At 35.6% G+C, this 19,090-nt stretch overlaps 1 non-coding gene across 1 annotated transcript; it reads right to left on the reverse strand.

The window, feature by feature from the left end:
* Window positions 1–18,102: 18,102 nt before the first annotated feature.
* Window positions 18,103–18,176, reverse strand: TRNAW-CCA (transfer RNA tryptophan (anticodon CCA)). The gene has a single exon. It is a non-coding gene; the product is annotated as a tRNA-Trp (tRNA).
* Between the last annotated feature and the right edge of the window lie 914 nt (window positions 18,177–19,090).

A 19,090-nucleotide genomic window follows, 5' to 3' on the forward strand; every position in this document is an offset into this window, starting at 1 on the left:
GTACTTAAGGATATTCTTCACCGCAATCCAATGGGCTCTGCCAGGATTCCCTTGATATCTACTAACCATGCTCAAAGCGAAAGCTACATCAGGGCGAGTACAATCATAGCGTACATGATTGAGCCAACTGCAGAAGCGTATGGTACTCGGCTCATTTATGCTATTTCAGCTTCGGTACTCGGACTTTGACTCTTACTCAACTTGACATTACTTTGTATTGGTAATTCTCCCTTCTTCGAGTTTTCCATACTAAAACATTTTAGTACCTTCTCTAAGTAAGTGTTCTAACTAAGTCCTATTAGTCTCTTACTTCTTTCTCTTACTATCCTTATTCCCAAAATGTAAGAAGCCTCTCCGAGGTCCTTCATAGCGAAGCACTTCCCGAGCCAGGACTTAACTTCCTGCAGAGTCGGGATGTTGTTTCCTATGAGTAATATGTCATCAACATATAGAACGAGGAAGCTAACTATACTCCCACTGGCTTTGACATATATACACGACTCATCTTCGCTTCGTACAAATCCAAACTCTTTGACTTTCTCATCGAAGCAAAGATTCCATCCGCGAGATGCTTGCTTAAGTCCATAAATGGACTTCTCAAGCTTACACACTCTATTCAGATGCTTCGGATCCACAAACCCCTCTGGCTGATACATGTAAACATCCACAGCCAACTTTCCATTAAGGAAAGCGGTCTTGACATCCATTTGCCAAATCTCATAATCATGAAATGCGGCAATCGCTAGCATCACTCTAATAGATTTTATCTTCGCAACTGGTGAGAAGGTCTCATCATAGTCAACTCCGGGAGTTTGAGTAAAGCCCTTCGCAACCAATCGCGCCTTATACGTGTGTACGTTTCCATCCACATCGGTCTTCTTCTTGAAGATCCATTTGCACCCAACGGTCTTACGTCCGGGCACATTATCAACCAAATTCCAAACTTGGTTATCATACATGGATTGGATCTCGCTATCCATTGCCTCTTTCCATTTCGCAGACTCCGGGCCTGCCATGGCTTCCTTATAGCTATTAGGTTCATCAAGATATATTAGTGTACCATCACTAATATACGCGTCCCCTTCGGTAGTAATATGAAAACCATAAAACTGGGGTTGAACTCTAACTCTATCGGAACGTCTAAGAGGTAAGGACTCGTCAATCGGTTCAACCGGAGTTTCCTCCTCGGGTTGAGTGCCAGCGGTAGAGGTTCCTTCATCTATCGACTCTTGAATCTCTTCAAGTTCGATTTGCCTCCCACTGTCTCCTTGGCCTATGAGTTCTCGCTCTCGGAAAACTCCTCTCCTCGCAACAAAGACAACATTGTCTTTCGGTCTATAGAAGAGATATCCAAAGGATTTCTGCGGGTAGCCGATGAAAATACATCTCTCACTACGAGGTTCAAGCTTGTTGTGAGTATCTCGTCTTATGAAAGCCTCGCAACCCCAAACCTTGATATGTGCTAACGAGGGAGCTTTCCCTGTCCACATCTTGTGAGGTGTTTTGGCAACCTTCTTAGTAGGGACTCGGTTAAGGATATGGGCGGCAGTCTCTAAGGCATACCCCCAAAAAGAGATTGATAGTGAAGCACGACTCATCATAGAGCGAACCATATCCAATAAGGTTCGATTACACCTTTCTGCCACACCATTCAACTGCGGTGTCCTAGGAGGCGTCAATTGTGAAACTATTCCACACTCCTTGAGATAATCGTGGAATTCAAGACTTAGGTACTCTCCTCCTTGATCGGATCGAAGCATCTTGATTTTCCTGCCCAATTGATTCTCCACTTCATTCTTGAACTCTTTGAACTTTTCAAAGGTTTCTGACTTTTGCTTGATTAAATAGATATTCCCATATCTACTATAATCATCGGTAAAAGTCACGTAGAAGCGGTTCCCATCCTTCGTGGTTGATCTAAACGGTCCACATACATCGGTATGTATTAGGTCCAATAGACCCTCACCCCTTTCACACGTACTCGTAAAGGGTGATTTAGTCATCTTTCCAAGAAAACAAGACTCGCACGTGTCATCTTCCCTAAGGTCGAATGACTCAAACACTCCATCCTTTTAGAGTTGGGCTATGCGTTTCTTGTTGACATGTCCAAGACGACAATGCCACAAGGATGCTTTATCCATACTAGTGGAAGAATCTATGTTTAAAACATCATTTCCTAAGTTATCAACGATCATAACAGTTTCATAAATTCCATTACATGGTATAGCTTCAAAGTAAAAGACACCATTTAGAAAAGCCAAAATAGAACCATTCTCATTATTAAAAGAAAATCTAAAACCTTGTCTATACAAACCATGAAATGAAATGATGTTTCTAGCCATTTCTGGCGAATAGCAACAATTGTTTAAATCTAAACATAAATTATTCCTAAGCACTAAAGAATACACTCCAATCTTGGTCACAGGCGACGATCTTCTGTTCCCCATGATTAGATTAATCCTTCCTTGCTCCACATCCCTACTTCTTCTTAGTCCCTGCACATTTGAACAAATGTGATAACCACAACCGGTATCAAGAACCCAAGAAATAGCATGATTAGAATCGTTAGATTTAATTGTGTATATATCTGCGAAAGATGGCTTGATCTTTCCTTCCTTGATGGCTTGCAGGTACTCTGGGTAGCTTCTCTTCCAATGTCCTATCTTGTGGCAGTGGTGGCACTCTGCCTCCTTAGGGTTAGGGCAGGGCTTAGCGGGATCAACTTTGGTCCCACTAAAAGAGGCACCATCTCGGGCTTTAACCTTGCGATAGTTCTTAGACGAAGCCTTCCTCTTCTTTCCCTTTCCTTGACCAATGGCCAAGACAGGAGCAGGGGGTGGATTGGGAGTTGGTGCAACAGACTTGTCTTTGAAGTTGCTCTTAGGGACCCTCAAGAGACCTTGGAGTTTGCTTAGGGTGACCTCCTCTTTGTTCATGTGGTAGGTCATCCTTAATTGATTGTACATCGGAGGCAAAGAGTGAAGCACCATGTCGATCGCCAAGTCTTCCCCAAAGTCACCATTTAACTTGCAAAGGCGGTCGACATACCTTTGCATCTTTTGCAGGTGCACGGTAAGAGACTCTCCATGACCCATCTTAGCGGAAATCATGTTAGTGAAAATCTCATAACGCTCTTGTCTCGCGTTTTGGTGGTATCTCTCCAATAAGTCTTGATGCATCTCGTACGGGTACATGTCCTCGTAGGACTTTTGGAATTCGGAGTTCATGGTGGCTATCATGATGCAATGTACCTTCGTTGCATCGCGCTCATGAGTTTCAAAAGCGGTTATTTCAGCCGGAGTAACGATTTCAGGGTTGATTTTCTCGAGCTTCTCATCGAGGACATACTCCTTATCCTCATAGCGAGCAATGGTGCGAATGTATCTTATCCATTCGCTAAAGTTCGTTCCATCGAAAGTGACCTTTTGGCAAAGGCTCATCAACGTGAAAGAACTTGCAGCAGCGTTGTTTGCGTTCGACATCTACAAATAGAAAGGACAAAGATAGATTAGAATATGAATCCCTAATTATCACCCTATAAGAAAAATTAGCGCTAGGATCCAACAACAACATTTACATATTAGAAAAGGGATGCCGTAATCTAACATGCAAATAAATTGAAGGTAAGTGAATGATGATTCACTAATTCTCCACCATAAAAACCTAACTATAAGTCCTAAATGTATTGAGAATTCCTAGGTTCGGATGAGATTCATTGAAACTATTCAATGGCTTGTTTAAATCTCGATATGCCCCTCTAGTTTGTGACTGGGATACCGAGGATCACAAAGCGGGTGTGAATTACCATGCAAATTCACATGGTGCCTTCGTTGTAACGATCACCTATTCGATGTGCCGGTAAACCACACACGCTCCATCGAACTATGATAAACAATGAATCACCCTTTGCCACCTTTGCTTAGAACCAATTACTGTGCCGGTAAACCACACATGCTCCACTAACTTCTTAGCAAGGGTGCAAAGTGTAATTTCATGGGATTGCATCAATTCACTTTTCCTAAAGTAACTAAGATTGGGAAATTTTTAAAAAAATGTGTAGTTACTTTGTATTACTTATTATACTTTTAATGAGAGGATGAGGTTGCCCTATCCTACTCGTTTGGCTAACGACCCTCCACCGATCAAGCAAGCGGTGGGTGTGAGTGTACACCCATTAAGCGCCATTTTATAGGCCGCAACCTTATACCCACCTTATAGATCGGCTTCGTGAATGAGGCCTACTAACGGTAAGACTAGTATTTTAGTTATACATATATATATATATATATATATATATATATATATATATATATATATTATTCTTGTAATATTATATTAGTATAGGGTTGTATTTTAAACCTTTTCAAATCTAGAGTTTGAAATTTAAATTGTCTAAATTAAAACTTTTAATCACAAAATATAAATTTCAAAACTTGAGGACAAGTTTTAAACATTTAAAACATGGAGGATCAAATAACAAATAATTTTAAATTAACAATTAATTTCCTAATTATCTATATTTGATTTATTCAAGATTTTTTGCAAGATAATTACCAAATTAATCAAAATAATTAATTAATTATCATATAAGGAAATTAAATATTTTATTAGTTGATAAATATCTTTAATTAGATCATGATTATAGTCATATATATCAAAAAATCGGATTAGGGTTGATCTAATATGATTAAGGTAAGTTTCCATAAGATAATCATGAAGAAATCCCGAATCTGGCCATTCCTGACGCTTGGACTCGCCGAGTGCACCAAGGGACTCGCCGAGTCAGGCCAACTCGCCGAGTCCATGACTCAGAAACACAAAAATCGAATTTTGCAGTTAAGTTTCAAACAAATAAGCAACAATTTAATGAAAACCAAGCTAGGCTCTGATACCACTGATGGGTTTTAGCCATAAGAACTTTCCTATGTGCTCATGCAAAACCCTAATGCTTGGATCTAGGCTTTCTAATTAAACATGCTTTGAATCCAAGACTTCTAATGACTAATTAGGAATAAGAACAATACTAAATCAGATCTAGAATCATACCTTTGAATCTCTTGTTTGATCATGTTGTCTTGGAGCTCTAGAGTCACAATTGTCACTCCTCTAATGGCTTACAAACACCAAATAACAAGGAGGATGATTTGGGAGAGAGGAGAGGGGAGGAAATCAGCCAGGGGTTCTCTACTTTAGATGAAGTTCCGATTTCCCTTTGCCATAGGGTCTATTTATACTTGTAGACTCCTTAAGGGTTACAACTTAAACCCTAGTTGGATAATCTTCTCTTAAAGCAATCCAAATCCATTACTTAGATAGACTTGGACGATTTTAAGCTATCCCTAGCTTCTAGAATTCGTCCAACCCCTATCCAATTTAGATTTACAGTCTAAAGTTTAACTATCAAACAATTGACAGTTTATACCCTCTTATTTAATTAATCTCTTTAAGTCACCAAATTAATTCTAATTAATTCTATGACTTATATTAAGCAAATAACAATATTATTATTCTTATTATTATTCTCATAATATATTAATAATATTTATTCTCTCTTAATGAATCATCCTATCAAGTTGCTATGGTGAAGGCAACCCAAAAGGACCATGCACAACCGGGTCAAATACTTGCCTAATATAGTTGCAGCCTTAGACACTATTCCAACAAACCTAACACCTACAAGGAATCCATGGCGGGCCCAGAGTCTGCAAAGTGGAAAGAGGCTATGGACAGCGAGATTTAGTCCATGTATCACAATAAAGTTTGGAACTTGGTTGACAATGTACTGGGTCGTAAGACGATCGGGTGTGAATGGATCTTCAAGAAGAAGACCGACATGGATGGGAAAGCACACACGTATAAGGTGTGATTGGTTGTGAGGGGCTTTACTCAAACTCCTAGAGTTGACTATGATGAGACCTTCTGTCCAGTAGTGAAGATTAAATCTATAAGGGTTATGCTAGCCATAACTGCATTTCATGATCATGAAATACGGAAAATAGATGTCAAATCCGCCTTCCTTAATGGGAAGTTGGCTGAGGATGTTTACATGAGTCGTCCAGAGGGTTTTGTCAATTCAAGGTACCCGAATAGAGTGTGTAAGCTTGAGAAATCCATATATGGATTGAAACAAATGTCTCGCAGATGGAATCTTTGTTTCGATGAGAAGGTCAAAGAGTTTGGTTTCTTGTGAAGCAAGGATGAGTCCTGTGTATTTGTCAAAGCCAGTGGGAGTATAGTTAGCTTTCTCGTATTGTATGTGGATGACATACTGCTCATAGGAAACGACGTCCCAATATGGCAGGAGGTCAAATCCTGGCTTGGGAAGTGCTTCGCTATAAAGGACCTCCGAGAAGCTAATTATATTATAGGGATAAGGATATTAAGAAATAGGAGTAACAGACTAATAGGTCTTAGTCAAAGTACTTACCTGGATAAAGTGCTAAAATGTTTTAGCATGGAGTATTCCAAGAAAGGAGAGTTATCAATCCAAAGCAATACCAAGTTGAGTAAGACTCAAAGTTCGAGTATCGATGCTGAGATAGCAAAGATGAGCCGAGTACTATACGTTTCTGCAGTTGGCTTGATCATGTATGCTATGGCATGTACTCGCCCTGATGTGGCCTTCACTTTGAGCATGGTCATCAGATATCAAGGGAACCCTGGTAGAGCTTATTGGACTGTAGTGAAGAACATTCTTAAGTACCTATAGAGGACTAAATACTGGGTTCTTATCCTCGGTGGGAGTGATGAATTGAGAGTGCAAGGGTATAGTGACGCTAGTTTTCAGATAGGCCGAGATAATTTCCACTATCAGTCGGGCTGGGTGTTTACCCTGAATGGAGGAGCAATGACTTGGAAAATTTCCAAGCAGGTGACCGTAGCTGATTCAACGTGCGAATTAGAGTACATAGCAGCGAGCGAAGCGTCAAAGGAGGCAATATGGTTGAAGAACTTCATCAGAGACCTTGGAGTTGTACCAGCCATAAAGAAGCCTTTGGAAATTTTCTATGATAATGAAGGAGCGGTTGCCTTGAACAAGGAACCAAGGGATCATGGACGATCTAGCCACATCGACAGAAAATATCACTTCATTAGACATCGAGTAGAAGGACTCCTCGTAGTGAAGGGGGTATCGTCAGAGGAGAACCTAACAGATCCCCTTACGAAGGGACTAAGTAGGGTTAAGCACTTGCAGCATGCTAGGAGCATTAGGCCGAAGGACGATATTAGTTTTAGTGATTAGATAGCTACTTAGAAACTTGTAATAGATAAATTGTAATTTACATTTTGATGACTAAATAAAGGTGTTTTATTTATAAGTAATGTTATTGTCTTATGGCAATTATTTACTATTGATTCACTTTGCATGTTTTGACTTCCAGAATAATAAGATTATTCATACTATCCACAATTGATCGTACTTTGGAAGTAGGTATGAGTCAAGATTGTCATGAATTGGGTTGTAAATTGTCTAAGCGTTTAGACATAGCAAAAGTTTGCTACAAAGTTCATGAGTGCTTGTGAAATAAGATTTGAGTATTGGATTAAACCCGCACTCACATGAATCACTCCATGGATTTCATCACGAGTGATTGTGAGATGATAATATCATATATTCTTTAAACCAAGACATATGAGTTTTTGTTTACAAGTTGGTTGTGCATTGATAATGCGTAAACACATCATTAACTTGATGTTATAAAGCATATTGTTGTGCATGATTTGATGAGTAAATAGTACAAGCATATGAGTCGAACTTTATCTATTGCTTTTATCCTATGAGGATAAAAGTGATATCTTGGGCCCATCGATGATTTTGTTTTGACTTATGTGCCAGGCCCAGTCATGACTAAGTTGATGTGTTCAGTTGAGTTCTATGTTAGACAAATCAGAAATCGAGAAACAAATTGCTGGACAATAAGTATGACTATGTTCCATATAATTGTCCTCACGATATCTTGAGAACGGAGGACTATACGATCCCTTATCTATAGGACGTGTCAAAGTTCGACATCAGCTTTTTAGAGCTACGATTTCTAATCGGATTTTGAAGTCGTACTTGCATTTATAGTTATTAGATTTATCCAAGTGGGAGACTGTTGGATTATGTGTCTAAGCCCATAATTATATATGGTATGTACTTGACTCGATAGTAGCATGGTCCTTTTGGGTTGTCTTCAACATAGCAACTTGACTGGATGAATAATAGAGAAAAAGGTTAAATGTGACTCATTAATATATTATAAGAGTAATATATTAATTGAGGAATCATATTATTTAATTAATATTGGTCAAGAATTAATTTAGTGATCAAAAGTAACTAATTAAATTAAGGGGACTGATATTGTAATTATAAGATAGTTGTAAAAATGGGCTGAGGATCTCTTAGATAAGAGATGGACGAAATCTTATGGAAGCCTATAAGGATTTCGTCCAAGGATAAGGTTCTGGAAGGATCCTATGGGCTGCTTAGGGCTTAAGCAACCAGATGAGGTATTTGACTGAAACCCTAATTCTTCAGCTATATAAGGAACCCCTAGGGCACCTAAAATCGACTACCAGAAACCCGAGAAGGATCTTAGAGCCGATTTTGAGCCTCCTCTTCCTCCTCTCCCTCTCTCTCATATTCTCCAACTTGTTTCTTGGTGTTTGTGATCGATTAGAGGTATTACACTTGTGATACTAAAGCTCTCAAAGGTTAAAGATCAAGCTACAATTGAAGGTAACATCCTAACTTTGTTTTAGTTATGCTTTTTCGATTTTATATGCTAGACATAAGGTTCACAAGCTTTGGATGATTATTGCATGTACAATTACAAAAACTAGATCCAAAGCTTTAGGGTTTGCATGTGCACCATAGGATTGTTGTTATGCTCAAAACCCATCAATATTTATAAGATAGACTATAAGCGTAAACACGAGAATGAACATGCCCATCTCGGATAAATAAACCTATACAAAACATATTTGACACAATACTAATAAGCCCAACATGCTATTAAATTTACTATTATATGCAACAAGTTGAGACTTAGATGATGGTTGAGAACTGGAGAGAGATCCATATCTTTGATGAGATTCCTCATGAGAGATTATAGAAAAAGTAGATTTCACATTGGTTAAGGGATCCATAAGCAGAATATGACTCTTTACTTGACTGTAAAAGTCATCAAATCCACATAGGAACTACATTAGTTTCATTCGTTTAGAATGATCATTTAGTTTAGTAGCAGCCTCACAAGTACACTCAGTAAGACTAGTAAGACCATCAAACTCTTTCCACAAAGCATAAAGCTTATTGAAGTGGTTAGATAAATGCATTCCATTTTGTTTTAAAGAATTTATATGTTGATGTATATTAAAAATCACTGAACCATCAACTTTATTGTAAGTTTCAAATAAATCTCTCCAGATGTCTTCAGCTACTTCAGAGTAAGGATAACTAGCATAAATGAAATAAAATATTAAAGAAAGAATCCAAGAACACATAACAACATTGGACCTTTCCCACTTTAATGACTTAGTTGGTTCAACAGTTTCTTTTTTAATAGTTCCATCGACAAACCCTAGTTTATTCCTAGACATGCTTCTCCACAAACGAAAACTTTCATTTCCCATTAGTTTTATAGTTATAATTTTTGTGATGTAATTATCAGATGTGTAAATATATAGAGGATCATCAAAGTCAATAGGATTATCAAATGTACCATTGCCACCGGGAATCTCACTAGTACCGGTCACAATGAAACAACAAACAACATACAAGTAGTACCAGCACATATAAGACCAAAAAAGCAACAAAAAAGACACATGTATTTGTCTGACATCTAGATGGTAACCATAGTATGTTGTCGTGTCGCCCAAGACAACCAATACATAGTCAAGAAAACAAGATTAACAAGACAAGAAGCTCACAAATGATGCAAACAAATAACTAGTATACACAATACACTAGGATCTCCCACAACTAAATCTAGAATGAGAGTAGATAGGAACAAGAAAGGATCACAACGGTCTAAAGCAACACAAGATAAGATTGAAGAAGTATGTTGTTTCTCTTAGGTTTCGTTCTCAGATAGAGTTATTTCAGATCATAGATCCATTCTTATGAACGGGTTATTTCAGATCTGGTGCATTCTATAATGAGTAATTTCAAAACCTAATAAGAGATTGAACGACAGATACAATAGAAGCAGAGTTGGGTCACACAGTGCTCACAAACTAATCACAAATCCTAGAGATCAACACAGTTCTCCATAAGACCTGCAAATCCACCAAAGAGATCGCAGTAGCGGGGAACTTTAAATAGAAGAAAACACAAAACTAATTGGGCTCAGTGTTGAAACCCTAGTTTTGACATAATGAGTGTCAGATATAGATAGGTTTTGAAACAAACACTGAAAACCGTAGATATATAGAAAGAACGAAGATAAAAAGTGGAAACAAGAGGAGCACATGAGTAGCTAACCTTTGTATCACGTCTTCGCAAGAAACATACCATGACAACATCACAAGAAGATTTTTCCAACTTGAACAACTCATATTATTAATGAAGTAGAATGTTTTACATAACTTTTACATGGTAAAAACTCATTAGAAGATCACCCAACTCGCAAATGATTACACATACTTGTACAAAACCTTAAAACAGACGAACTGTGAAACCCTAATTATAGAGAGAGTATTTAGAGTATTTGAAAGTGAATACGTGAGTTATGAGAAAAAAATGAGTTCCTCCATGAATAATACACTGAGTTAAGAATAGATATGCGGATCAAAAGATCTGCGTGTCTAAACTAAACCTTCAAACAATAACATATATCCGATCATTGCAAAATAAATAATATGACACAATATACCTAAGACACAAAAAATGTTAAGTTATACACAAAATGTTATTTAACAACCAAACTAAACTATAAAAATTTAAAAGTTAGCAAATGATAAAAAAAAAAACATAATTCAAATATTGATAATCTAAAAAGAAATTTACGAATAATAACAAAGTCATAACTCAGATTTTGATCTCAATAAAAGTCATGAGCGGTTGTACTACAAAATCAGTTATAACATACCATGAAATTTCCAAACCATGATTTGCAGAAGGGTGTGGTTTGATGTTGTTTAGGAAACAAGATACCATATAAATTTTAAAACCCTAAATGGATAAATTAAGCCTCTTAGAGCTTCTCCAACCACAAACACCAAAATAATGATTATTTAGCACAAAAATGGTGTTTGAGTTCCAATAACCTCTAAAATAGTGGGTTTTAGAGGCCTTCTCATTTGACCTTTATATATGGTGGTAATTTTGAACCAACACAAAAATGGTGCTAAATTTGAAGGTTGGTTGGAGTATTTTTGCCTTCCAAAACACAAAATTGTGTAATATAGTGGATGGTTAGAGTTGGCCTTATATGCAATGTAAACAAAAAAAGAAAAAAAAAATCATCAAGTTTGGATTTTCTGCCATCAACACACTTCCATGCTAATTACGACTTATATAACCACAACATTTTTGAAAACACAAAAATAAATGTTTATGTTGTTGTTTCTTCTTTCCAAATCAATTTGAATAACTTATTATCATAGTTATGAGAAGTCAAATTATGATCGAAATACTCTATCACGGTCGATCTGTCTTGTAATATCTATTTTCTTTTATTTATTGGTTTTATCTTTGAATTTCACCGGTTTTTTTGCATAACCATAATAAGATAGATTGGTGTATAGAGGTTTTAGTATGCAATGCAGTTTGAACTAGCGGTTTAATAATTAAAAACCATATACCCCGCCGAATAGTGCGGTTTAACAAAATTACAAACCTCAAACCCGATCATAAAAGTTATAAACTGTATCATGCGGTGTGGTGTAAGGCGATTTACTGATTTGATGAACACCTCCAAAAAAAAATATAGTTGAGCCTTGTCCTCGAGTCATTTAATTTATTTTCTCCGAAGTAGTTCAAAAGGCTGTCGATATCTATTATATTACGATAAATTGACTTTTTATCATGAATAACGCATAAATGGATAAATTATTACCATTCGTTGGGCTGATATTTCATTTGGACGGTGAAGCACGCATGTGTTGCAAATGCATGCTTTTAATAAACTATTAACAAAAACTGTTAATCAAGTCATTAATTGTCGTTAAGTGCGTGGAACTTGGTGACGTCATTTCATCATGCCAAGTCTTTATTTAGATGCATCACATATTGCCACGCTATGTGTTGGTTAGCTTAGCTACATCTTAATTACAACATAACCTACGAGCTTGAGTGTAAGACTTGATCCATAGAGCAAGAATGAGAGTCGGCTTTTGACCTTTGGTGACTGAAATATGGAAGGGGTTTGACCTATTAAGTTTCATATAATACTACGTTGCCGTTCAAAAAAAAAGTTTCATATAATACTGGTATATGATTATTTTCTTAAGGAAAAGGATAAAACATAAGATAGATCGACTCACAACTCATAAGCTGTGGTAATCTTTTGACTAAATAGATTTAAACGTGATTTCATTTATATATGGTTTCATTTAGATACTTGATTAATAAAATATTTTTATTTTACTTAGGCTTATATACTAAGCGGTCTTTAGCCTAACCGCAAATAATGACTCTCTCAATTGCTCTCAATTGAAAGGTCATGGGTTCGGGTTCGGGTATTACTATAAAACATATGTAGTGTTTATGAATATATTAAAAAAAGTAAAAACTTTGACTTATAACAATTTTCTTAACTTTGAACTAAATTGGCCGAAATTAACTTAAGAAGGGAACATAATAGAGGAAAAGAATAAAGGATACCAAATGTTAGTTCAACTATTAACGATTAGAAAGTTATCAGAGGATAATAAATAGGGTTTAGTTCATATTTAACACTTTAAAAATAGAGTTACATATGGTTAAATCCGACAAACTTCAACCTTAAAATGATACGTCGTTCAAAATAACATAGAAAAAATATATATTAATTATTGTTATTTGCTATTCATATTATATTTTACAATAAAATTTTATTAAACCACATAGCAAAAAACTAGCTATAACAAGGTACAAGCAAATAAAAAAATTGGATAATGAGTTGAAAGGATAAAGAACTTTCAACTGTGTTTACATTTAGTCATTAATTTTATTTTTTTTTATTTTTATTTTTTATGTTTCATTTACTCATGAATTATTTGAAATTGTTCATATTTTACCCTTATAACCGTCTACAACCGGTCATATGGGTAAATTGTGAATAGTTTTAAATAATTTGTGGGTAAATCAAACACGAAAAAAAGTTAAGTCATAACAAAGTTGAAAGTTCATTACCGTTTCAAGTCATTATTCCTTAAAAATAATAGAAATCGATGTTATTATTAGTATCCCCGTCCTAGATTAATTATCCACATTTGACTTTTGAAGTCTTTATTCTTCAACTTTGACCTTAAATATTTTTTTCTTTTTGATAGATAATACTCGATGCAAAATATATAAATGAATTGTATTTTAAATGTTTCTTTTCATTGTTATAAGTTTCATCAAATAATATATAACACAAAAAAAAATATTTAAGGTGAAAGTTGAAGAAAAAAACACTTCAAAAGTCAAATGTGGACAATTAATTTGGGACGTAGGAAGTATTAGATAATATTAGATTGATGAGATTTCTTGTTTAAATGTGGCTAGGTTGTTGATTAAGACAAATTGCTTGTACGGTCAAACAGTACCTTTGTCGATAGATATATTGTTGGATTAAGTGTCTAAGTCTTAAATAAATTGGTATAACCTTGATGAATAAAAGTAAAGTCATTTTTAGGTTGTACTCATAATCAGAAATAACTTTGATTGATTATAAGAGAGAAATGATTTATTAATATATTATATGATTAATATATTAGTTAGAAATAATAATAATTAATTAAGAATTAATCAGAATTAATTTGAAATTAATTATGGGCTAATTAGAAATAATTAGAGGTACAAGGGCTCGACTGCAATTGTTTAATAGTAGAGCAAAAGAGAGGATACAAAACCTTCCAAGAGGTGGACAGTTTTAAGGAGCTCTTAGTTTCTAGAAGTCTCCTAGGCAGATAAGGAAACGAAATTTAAATATGAATAAAATAGTATAATTTTGTTATTCAAATTTAGAGTTACTAGGTTACGTTGAAAGTATAAATATGGGAGTACCCTAGCCAAAATCTAACTACACTTTCATACCTCAAGAAATCAGATTTCTCCTCTCCCCTCTCTGATATATTCGATCCTAGGGTTTCCTTGGGTTTTGGGTGTGATGTGTTAGAGGTTATCACATAATTAGAGCTAGGTTTTCCAAGGATAACTCAAGAGGTTGATTAGTTTAATTCGATTCAAGCAAATGTATGGTTTCCTACTCATAAAGTATGTTGGTTTTGTTTCATAAAGTATCCTGCTATTAACAGTGAAAAGCCATAGATCCTTTTAGGTTGCATATGCCCATAAGTGTTTATGTGAAGTTCCAAGAGTACATATGATTTATGTTCTGGTCAAAAATTGATCAAGTAATATTCAACCAAATTGTATGAGAGGTTGTGGTGTTTAAGATAGTGTAAGTATCAAATATCGACTGAAGTGAGACAAGTGAGTTACAAGGAAACCCCTTTATCCTTTATAGGATCTTCGACATAAAGCCTTGGGAGGTGATAATTATCACCCGCCTTCTTGTTTTTATTGATTTTAATGTGAGGTTACATAAATGATGAAGATAATACGAGTACAAATGTATTAATAGAGCTAATGTTGTTTTTGGGTGTCGTCACTCATCCGTCTCTTGTACTCCTCCATTGTCATGTCGGCAATGTCCACCATGTTGTTTTTGGGCTCGCTTTCCGGTTCGCTTCCTCTTCTGATTCTATTTTGGGCTCGTAACCAACTTCCTTTTCGTTAGGAATCTTCTTAAAGCTTTCAAACTTGGTTTCGTTTACCAGCTTCTTGCTTAATGTTCCTACGTGTTTGCCCTTCTTTTTATGGAACACTAACTATGGATCATCAAACGGTGGTGTCAATGGATAATTTGATCCACTGGTAATAGACCAGCTGCAATAAAGGAGAAAATAAAATGTAAAAATAACAAAAACAAAAATTATCTGAACGAGCACCACATCATGGTCTAACAGAACCACGTCGTGCTGAGCGGTATAAATCAGTTAATTGAAAAATAAGTAACTTTGTATGGAATAAATTCCAAACAATGGGTCGATAAACAATTGTAGAAAATAAACTAACTAATTATTTCGTCTATGACAATGTACTTAATCGAAAATAGAATGACACAAATAGTTGTGTATCGAACACAGGGAACGAGAATAATGACGAATTTTATATATTAAAGTTACGTAAGTTACTATTAATTAAAAGGGGGGGGGGGGGGGGGGGAGGTTTCACGAGTTTTCTCAAAAAAACTGAAAATAAAACAAACAAACAAATAGCAAACACAAGAAAACCTAGGAAAACAAAAGACCATTTTGACCAAGATAATTAAAAGACTTTCGTTTAGATTTGATATACTTGCTTTTCTGGTTGATTTAATGGAAGTGCACTGGATTAATGTTTCGTTGATTAACGATTCCTAAGGTGACTAGATTAATGTTCACTAACCTAATCCTTTAGCAAATAAGTTCATTCATACGGTGATCAGGAGGATAAACTAACAAATTTACTAGCGTTCGTTTGAGTTATGTGAGACTTATAATCGATTGATCTATTTGGTTAATTTAATCAATAAAATATATGATTGGTATTCATATATTAGCTCCTACATTCACTTATCCACTTTTTTATTTAACTCTAGGTTTTTGGTTAAAACACTAGTCCTACAATTTTGCCAATCACAAGATCATCAGATTCAAGTCTACTAAGAATGATAGGTCATGCAAACTAAATTAAACTTAGCAATAAACAAAAAAATAGTTATCATAAACATAGAAAGGTTTTTTAATAAGCTAACATAACAAATAATCAACTTAGCGTAATCCAATTCATAAATCAATTCACAATAAGCAAGCAATCTAGTCTAAACGAAAGTTAAGGTGATTAGCCCATAACTTCGGCAAACAAACATGTAAAAACAAGATTCACTTTGATAGTCATGATCAAAACAAATTCAAACAAGTAAAAAGGAGTAAGGTTGCCTTCTATCTCTCAAAAATCAAGCTAGCAATCGACTTCTGCACTTCTCAGCCTTCAAGGTAAGTCTTCGGTCTTTAAAGATCGATAATAGCTTCTGCCATCCAACCTCCTTGAGAGAAAAATCGATATATATATATATATATATATATATATATATATATATATATATATATATATATATATAGCTTTTGAAAATCGGTGCACCACGACGCAGTTATGGCCATCATGTCGTGGTTGATGGCAAATTTCGTGTATCCGGCAAGACATAATTCAACGTGAATCTTCATGTGACCATGTCGTGGTGAGGGTCACCGCGTCGTGGTTCTTCAACTTTTCTTCTTCTTCTAGTCTTGATTCAAATTCCTCGCTTCCGACTTCCATTTTGCTTCCTTTCTGGTCCCGAGCATGTCTTTTACTGCTATAACACAAAATATAACAAATTAAGTATCATTGTCCTAATAATGAGCAAAACTAAGGCTAAAATATTAATATATATATATATATATATATATATATATATATATATATATATGCACATATGATAGGGAAATTTCGAAGTAAAACGACAAAAGAGGGAAGTTTTAAAGATGGGAAGTGCACAAGGGGAGGGGTGCATCGTGCGTGTGCCTCGTGACTCCAGAAAAACGTTTGTTTATGTATAATAATATATATAGATATTTATCATTGATTAGTAGGAGGCGAACTTTATGTTAAATAAGAGAACAACAGAAGTATACGCTTTAGGTCAACATATATCTATGTCTGCTCACAAAGCGCGAAGGGTAATTGATCAAATTCATGGGTGTTCCTACGAAGAAACACTTATGATATTAGAACTCATGCCTTATCGAGCATGTTATCCAAACTTCAGTTGAATTTCTGAACATTCTTTTCTATTTCTAGAATTCATTTCTTGGTGTCAAAATAGGATATGTGATATAAAAGTGGAGGATCTATTATCTTTTCTCGTTTTTCTTTTTCAAAAAATGATCTTGGAGGTTGTGTAATGCTTACTCTCAAACTTTTCGTTTACACAGTAGTAATATTCTTTGTTTCTCTCTTCATCTTTGGTTTGCTACCAATGGAGAATTGCTTCTCATCTTGAATTGAGGTGAGTGGATTTACACCAATAGAAACCATAAATTTCATACAAAATAAAAGGGATATGCTCCATTTTCTTATTTTTAGATAGGAAATGTAGTTCGTTTTCTGTTCTATCCTATTTGATCATTGATATTCGAACATGGCTCTCTTTCCTTTGTTCTAGTTCATGATCTGAACGAGTCGCACATACACCCTAGTACATGTTCCTCAACGCTGAGGGGATGGTTAAAGGATCACTTCGTTCTTGATAGTTATTTACTTAATTGGTGAATAGAAGTATACTCTGGATCGGAATCGTGGGAAGTACTCCTTGATCATTTCTACCAATTTAAAGCCCCAATTAGAATTCTTTTTATCCAGAGAAAAATAGACTTACATAATCTCTATTACGAATCCTTTGTGTACCTTAGTGTTCCTAGCTATCCACTCATTTTTATCAATCTACTTTAGGGTAATACATATGGTAATATATAGTAAAAACCCCATAAAGTGGATCTTTTGAACCCGCGTCAAGTTATGATCACTAATCAATTAATCTTGGGGTAAAAAAGAGAGGCAAAAATATTGATATTAAATAAAAATCAATGAAATAAGTAAATAAAAATGAAAATAAAATAAGTAAATAAAAATGAAGTAGAAGGTCTAATTCCTATTACTTTGCCTCGATTATTTGTAACTGCATATTTATAATACAGGCGTGGCGATCAGTTGGATCTTTGATTAGATTAATTAACATCTCTTTTTTTGATTGACCTCCTCCTTTCTTTAATATCCAGGAGGTCAAATTCAGATTGCCGTTCCAGTTAGTGCTTCAACCGAATTCGATCGAAGAAGATCCGAATCACGCTATGTAGGATTTGAACCTACGACATCGGGTTTTGGAGACCCACGTTCTACCGAACTGAACTAAGAGCGCTTTCTTATCATAAAACATAAGACTGTAAATCAAAGGATTGGCCCCAATACATCTTGTATGCATACACTATAATAGTAACATAACAATGAAAGATTCTATATGAGATGTTGGATCTTGTCAGTATCGGTATAAATAATCTCTCCCTCGTGTTCAACTATAGCAAGAGCCCCTGAATCTAGAGCCGCTTGGCCTTCCAATCCAGTTCCAACAATGCACTTCTCGGACTGAGAAAGAGGGACTGCTTGGCATTGCATGTTAGAACTCATTAAAGCCTGATTCGCCTCATTATGCTCGATAAAAGGAATGAGGGAAGCTCCAATAGAAAAATATTGGAAGGAAAAAAATACTTCGAAGATGAACCTGTTCCCATGCAATAGTAAGGAATTCTTGACGATATCGAGCTGGAACAACCTATTCTTCCTGAATACCCTGATTCAAGGCCAAAGAATTTCCTACCGCTACCGTATAGTATTCGTCTATGCCCGGTGATAAATAAAGCATCCGCGCCCCTTTTGATCTCTCAGAAATTTTATAAAACGGACTTTCTAGAGACCCCCAACGACCAATCCTGGCATGAATTGCTAAGGATCCAATAAGTCCAACATTTATTCCTTCAGATGTGTCAATTGGGCAAATACGCCCATAGTGACTAGGATGAATATCTCGTATTGCCCTATTCCTAATAGATTTACTCCAAAATAGCATATCCAAATTATAAGAAAGCCTAGAGTCGCCACAATTGCGGAATTTGCCCCCTGAAAATTTTTATTTGTTCGAATATGCAAATAAATTGCGAATACGATCCAAGTAATAAAGGCCCAAGTTTCCTTTGGATCCCAACTCCGAACGGGAAGGATGAAAGCAAGTTGGTATGCTAATTCCTCATCCGCAAATCAGCCATTCCTGTGGGTTAT

Source organism: Lactuca serriola, chromosome 5 (assembly GCF_051521515.1).
Source record: "Lactuca serriola cultivar US96UC23 chromosome 5, Lser_US96UC23_V15, whole genome shotgun sequence".
NCBI lineage: Eukaryota > Viridiplantae > Streptophyta > Magnoliopsida > Asterales > Asteraceae > Lactuca > Lactuca serriola.